Here is a 7002-nt window from a genome sequence, read left to right on the forward strand (position 1 = left end):
CCCTGGATCAACATAATTAGGCATTACCTAGTAATTGTAGCCATGGATGTCTTTCAACGCAAGGAAAGCATCTAAGCCCCCTTTAAATGCAGGTATAGAGTTTGCCATAACGACTTCCTGTGGCAATGCATTCCACATCTTAATCACTCTAACTATAAAGAACCCTTTCCTAAATAAATGGCTAAAATGTTTTTCCTCCATGCACAGATCGTGTCCTCTAGTCCTTCGAGAAGGCCTAGGGACAAAAAGCTCATCCGCCAAGCTATTATATTGCCCTCTGATGTATTTATACATGTTAATTAGATCCCCTCTAAGGCGTCTTTTCTCTAGACTAAATAAACCCAGTTTATCTAACCTTTCTTGATAAGTGAGACCTTCCATCCCACGTATCAATTTTGTTGCTCATCTCTGCACCTGCTCTAAAACTGCAATATCTTTTTTGTAATGTGGTGCCCAGAACTGAATTCCATATTCCAGATGTGGCCTTACTAGAGAGTTAAACAGGGGCAATATTATGCACACATGCATACTGGGCCTGTATGGAAGGACACACATGTAATGTTCAAATGTTCGGATTATAAATCATGTGTGGGAAACAGGTAGAAGGAGGATGCGCAACCCTAACCTAACTACATAAAAAAAGATATCAAGCAGACAGTGGCGTAGCTAAGGAGCTGTGGGCCCCGATGCAAGTTTTACAATGGGGGCCCCCCAAACACTCTATACATAGCAATTGATACGGTGCACCAAAACCTGCCAATGGCAACTACAGTGTCAGAGGTGCAAGAAAGGGATGGGAAACAGTTTGTTAATGATTACCACTATTCAAAGTATGTATAGAAGTGATTATTATGAGCACAGGACCAATAGAGAGCTAATACTGTAGTTGAGGAAGGGCCCTTCGGGGCCCCTCTGGCCCAAGGGCCCCGATGCGGTCGCTACCGCTGCACCCCCTATTGCTACGCCCCTGCAAGCAGACATTCACTATGCCTTTGCAAAATCATTTGAAAACTGTAAGGAGGAAAAGGCAGGGGGACATACATATGAATTATATATATAGAGAGAGGCACCAATAAATAACATGTAGTATAAATGTAAAAAAAAAAAACTTTAATTAGAAATAACCGCATAGATAAAAAAACATAATACTAATTATTGCCATTGGGGAGACAGCCACTTCAGCCAATGAGAGCTGCAGCCTCTTTCAGCAGCCTCCCTGCTTCACACACAGCCCCCTGCATACTGAGAGATGCAGCCTCCCTGCTTCACACACAGCCCCTGCATACTGAGAGATGCAGCCTCCCTGCTCCACACACAGCACCCTGCATACTGACAGCTGCAGACTCTCTCTGCTGCACAGCCCTTCAGCATCCTCCCTGCTCCACACACAGCCCCCTGCATACTGACAGCTGCAGCCTCTGCAAGACCCTTCAGCAACTTCCCTGATCCACACACAGCCCCCTGCATACTGACAGCTGCAGCCTCTCTCTGCTGCACAGCCCTTCAGCATCCTCCCTGCTCCACACACAGCCCCCTGCATACTGACAGCTGCAGACTCTCTCTGCTGCACAACCCTTCAGCAGCCTCCCTGGCCCTGCTCCACACACAGCCCCTTGCATACTGACAGCTGCAGCCTCTCTCTGCTGCACAGCCCTTCAGCATCCTCCCTGCTCCATACACAGCCCCCTGCATACTGACAGCTGCAGCCTCTCTGCTGCACAGCCCTTCAGCATCCTCTCTGCTCCACACACAGCCCCCTGCATACTGACAGCTGCAGCCTCTGCAAGACCCTTCAGCAACTTCCCTGATCCACACACAGCCCCCTGCATACTGACAGCTGCAGCCAGTGGTGCTCAAATACCCCTTTTTAAAATTCGAGTTTGGTCGAATTCGAATAGTAAATTATTCGAGGTCATTCGAATATTCGAGTCGAATAATTTTTACTATTCGATTCGACCTCGGACTTCGAGCTCACTATTCGAGTCGGTATTCGAGCTAACTATTCGAGCTGACTATTCGAATTGGCCTTAAATAGCTTCCAACACTTGTTTTGAGGGTGAATGATGCAAGAAACCTCTTTTTTTCCAAGTAACAACAGCAAGTGATTATGTGGGGATGTTCCTTTAAAAAAAAATGTGGAAAGAGAAGTTGTGTCCTTAATTTTGTTCAGTAGTGTTACTGTATATACTTGTTCTTCTTCTTCTTTATCTTTCTTCTTCTTCTTCTTCTTCTTCTTCTTCTTCTTCTTCTTCTTCTTCTTCTTCTTCTTCTTCTCCTTCCTTTTCAATATAGTCTTATTCTTCTTCACGTATTTCTCTTTTCAATTTTTTTTTAAAGAAATGCATCTATTTTTGAGCGTAACAAATAGCTGGTGGGCGCACGCATGTTGGAAGCGCCATTGTATGTGCTCCCTGGCAGTGGAAACACAAAGACAGCAGGAGGTAAATTCAGCAGCAGGAGGAGGAGGATGAGTGTGTGGCAGCAGGCAGTCAATGAGGCAGGCAGCTCGCCGTGACATAATAGCCCTGGTACCTAGCGGTGATACCAGGGCTGTAAATAAACACAACAGGAGGTCCCAGACAGCGGTCGTGCAGCCCACATTGTGTCCAATACACAACTGGGACAACACAGTTTTCAACCCGGGCACCTCAGAAAAATTAAACCTTTTTTTTTTTTTATGGTTTTTTGGTTTTTGGTTTTGCAACCAACCAATATAGCTATTGTTTGACGTAATAGCTGGTGGCAGAGTGGCAGCAGAAGGTAAATCATCTGTGTACCCTGGCAGTGGGAAACACAGACAGACAGCAGCAGCAGGAGAAGGAATGGAGGAGTAGGCGAGCAGCTATTGTTTGACGTAATAGCTGGTGGCAGAGTGGCAGCAGAAGGTAAATCATCTGTGTACCCTGGCAGTGGGAAACACAGACAGACAGCAGCAGCAGCAGCAGGAGGAGGTATGGAGGAGCAGTGTGAGTGTGGCAGCAGGTAGGCAGCGTGACATAATAGCCCTGGTACCTAGCGGTGATACCAGGGCTGTAAATAACACAACAGGAGGTCCCAGACAGCGGTCGTGCAGCCCACATTGTGTCCAATACACAACTGGGACAACACAGTTTTCAACCCGGGCACCTCAGAAAAATTAAACCTTTTTTTTTTTTTTATGGTTTTTTGGTTTTGGTTTTGCAACCAATATAGCTATTGTTTGACGTAATAGCTGGTGGCAGAGTGGCAGCAGAAGGTAAATCATCTGTGTACCCTGGCAGTGGGAAACACAGACAGACAGCAGCAGCAGGAGGAGGAATGGAGGAGTAGGCGAGCAGCTATTGTTTGACGTAATAGCTGGTGGCAGAGTGGCAGCAGAAGGTAAATCATCTGTGTACCCTGGCAGTGGGAAACACAGACAGACAGCAGCAGCAGCAGCAGGAGGAGGTATGGAGGAGCAGTGTGAGTGTGGCAGCAGGTAGGCAGCGTGACATAATAGCCCTGGTACCTAGCGGTGATACCAGGGCTGTAAATAAACACAACAGGAGGTCCCAGACAGCGGTCGTGCAGCCCACATTGTGTCCAATACACAACTGGGACAACACAGTTTTCAACCCGGGCACCTCAGAAAAATTAAACCTTTTTTTTTTTTTTATGGTTTTTTGGTTTTTGGTTTTGCAACCAATATAGCTATTGTTTGACGTAATAGCTGGTGGCAGAGTGGCAGCAGAAGGTAAATCATCTGTGTACCCTGGCAGTGGGAAACACAGACAGACAGACAGCAGCAGCAGGAGGAGGAATGGAGGAGTAGGCGAGCAGCTATTGTTTGACGTAATAGCTGGTGGCAGAGTGGCAGCAGAAGGTAAATCATCTGTGTACCCTGGCAGTGGGAAACACAGACAGACAGCAGCAGCAGCAGCAGGAGGAGGTATGGAGGAGCAGTGTGAGTGTGGCAGCAGGTAGGCAGCGTGACATAATAGCCCTGGTACCTAGCGGTGATACCAGGGCTGTAAATAAACACAACAGGAGGTCCCAGACAGCGGTCGTGCAGCCCACATTGTGTCCAATACACAACTGGGACAACACAGTTTTCAACCCGGGCACCTCAGAAAAATTAAACCTTTTTTTTTTTTATGGTTTTTTGGTTTTTGGTTTTGCAACCAATATAGCTATTGTTTGACGTAATAGCTGGTGGCAGAGTGGCAGCAGAAGGTAAATCATCTGTGTACCCTGGCAGTGGGAAACACAGACAGACAGCAGCAGCAGGAGGAGGAATGGAGGAGTAGGCGAGCAGCTATTGTTTGACGTAATAGCTGGTGGCAGAGTGGCAGCAGAAGGTAAATCATCTGTGTACCCTGGCAGTGGGAAACACAGACAGACAGCAGCAGCAGCAGCAGGAGGAGGTATGGAGGAGCAGTGTGAGTGTGGCAGCAGGTAGGCAGCGTGACATAATAGCCCTGGTACCTAGCGGTGATACCAGGGCTGTAAATAAACACAACAGGAGGTCCCAGACAGCGGTCGTGCAGCCCACATTGTGTCCAATACACAACTGGGACAACACAGTTTTCAACCCGGGCACCTCAGAAAAATTAAACCTTTTTTTTTTTTATGGTTTTTTGGTTTTTGGTTTTGCAACCAATATAGCTATTGTTTGACGTAATAGCTGGTGGCAGAGTGGCAGCAGAAGGTAAATCATCTGTGTACCCTGGCAGTGGGAAACACAGACAGACAGACAGCAGCAGCAGGAGGAGGAATGGAGGAGTAGGCGAGCAGCTATTGTTTGACGTAATAGCTGGTGGCAGAGTGGCAGCAGAAGGTAAATCATCTGTGTACCCTGGCAGTGGGAAACACAGACAGACAGCAGCAGCAGCAGCAGGAGGAGGTATGGAGGAGCAGTGTGAGTGTGGCAGCAGGTAGGCAGCGTGACATAATAGCCCTGGTACCTAGCGGTGATACCAGGGCTGTAAATAAACACAACAGGAGGTCCCAGACAGCGGTCGTGCAGCCCACATTGTGTCCAATACACAACTGGGACAACACAGTTTTCAACCCGGGCACCTCAGAAAAATTAAACCTTTTTTTTTTTTTTTATGGTTTTTTGGTTTTTGGTTTTGCAACCAATATAGCTATTGTTTGACGTAATAGCTGGTGGCAGAGTGGCAGCAGAAGGTAAATCATCTGTGTACCCTGGCAGTGGGAAACACAGACAGACAGACAGCAGCAGCAGGAGGAGGAATGGAGGAGTAGGCGAGCAGCTATTGTTTGACGTAATAGCTGGTGGCAGAGTGGCAGCAGAAGGTAAATCATCTGTGTACCCTGGCAGTGGGAAACACAGACAGACAGCAGCAGCAGGAGGAGGTATGGAGGAGCAGTGTGAGTGTGGCAGCAGGTAGGCAGCGTGACATAATAGCCCTGGTACCTAGCGGTGATACCAGGGCTGTAAATAAACACAACAGGAGGTCCCAGACAGCGGTCGTGCAGCCCACATTGTGTCCAATACACAACTGGGACAACACAGTTTTCAACCCGGGCACCTCAGAAAAATTAAACCTTTTTTTTTTTTTATGGTTTTTTGGTTTTTGGTTTTGCAACCAATATAGCTATTGTTTGACGTAATAGCTGGTGGCAGAGTGGCAGCAGAAGGTAAATCATCTGTGTACCCTGGCAGTGGGAAACACAGACAGACAGCAGCAGCAGGAGGAGGAATGGAGGAGTAGGCGAGCAGCTATTGTTTGACGTAATAGCTGGTGGCAGAGTGGCAGCAGAAGGTAAATCATCTGTGTACCCTGGCAGTGGGAAACACAGACAGACAGCAGCAGCAGCAGCAGGAGGAGGTATGGAGGAGCAGTGTGAGTGTGGCAGCAGGTAGGCAGCGTGACATAATAGCCCTGGTACCTAGCGGTGATACCAGGGCTGTAAATAAACACAACAGGAGGTCCCAGACAGCGGTCGTGCAGCCCACATTGTGTCCAATACACAACTGGGACAACACAGTTTTCAACCCGGGCACCTCAGAAAAATTAAACCTTTTTTTTTTTTATGGTTTTTTGGTTTTTGGTTTTGCAACCAATATAGCTATTGTTTGACGTAATAGCTGGTGGCAGAGTGGCAGCAGAAGGTAAATCATCTGTGTACCCTGGCAGTGGGAAACACAGACAGACAGACAGCAGCAGCAGGAGGAGGAATGGAGGAGTAGGCGAGCAGCTATTGTTTGACGTAATAGCTGGTGGCAGAGTGGCAGCAGAAGGTAAATCATCTGTGTACCCTGGCAGTGGGAAACACAGACAGACAGCAGCAGCAGCAGCAGGAGGAGGTATGGAGGAGCAGTGTGAGTGTGGCAGCAGGTAGGCAGCGTGACATAATAGCCCTGGTACCTAGCGGTGATACCAGGGCTGTAAATAAACACAACAGGAGGTCCCAGACAGCGGTCGTGCAGCCCACATTGTGTCCAATACACAACTGGGACAACACAGTTTTCAACCCGGGCACCTCAGAAAAATTAAACCTTTTTTTTTTTTTATGGTTTTTTGGTTTTTGGTTTTGCAACCAATATAGCTATTGTTTGACGTAATAGCTGGTGGCAGAGTGGCAGCAGAAGGTAAATCATCTGTGTACCCTGGCAGTGGGAAACACAGACAGACAGACAGCAGCAGCAGGAGGAGGAATGGAGGAGTAGGCGAGCAGCTATTGTTTGACGTAATAGCTGGTGGCAGAGTGGCAGCAGAAGGTAAATCATCTGTGTACCCTGGCAGTGGGAAACACAGACAGACAGCAGCAGCAGCAGCAGGAGGAGGTATGGAGGAGCAGTGTGAGTGTGGCAGCAGGTAGGCAGCGTGACATAATAGCCCTGGTACCTAGCGGTGATACCAGGGCTGTAAATAAACACAACAGGAGGTCCCAGACAGCGGTCGTGCAGCCCACATTGTGTCCAATACACAACTGGGACAACACAGTTTTCAACCCGGGCACCTCAGAAAAATTAAACCTTTTTTTTTTTTATGGTTTTTTGGTTTTTGGTTTTGC

This window comes from Hyperolius riggenbachi, chromosome 11 (genome assembly GCF_040937935.1).
Source record: "Hyperolius riggenbachi isolate aHypRig1 chromosome 11, aHypRig1.pri, whole genome shotgun sequence".
In the NCBI taxonomy this organism is placed as follows: domain Eukaryota; kingdom Metazoa; phylum Chordata; class Amphibia; order Anura; family Hyperoliidae; genus Hyperolius; species Hyperolius riggenbachi.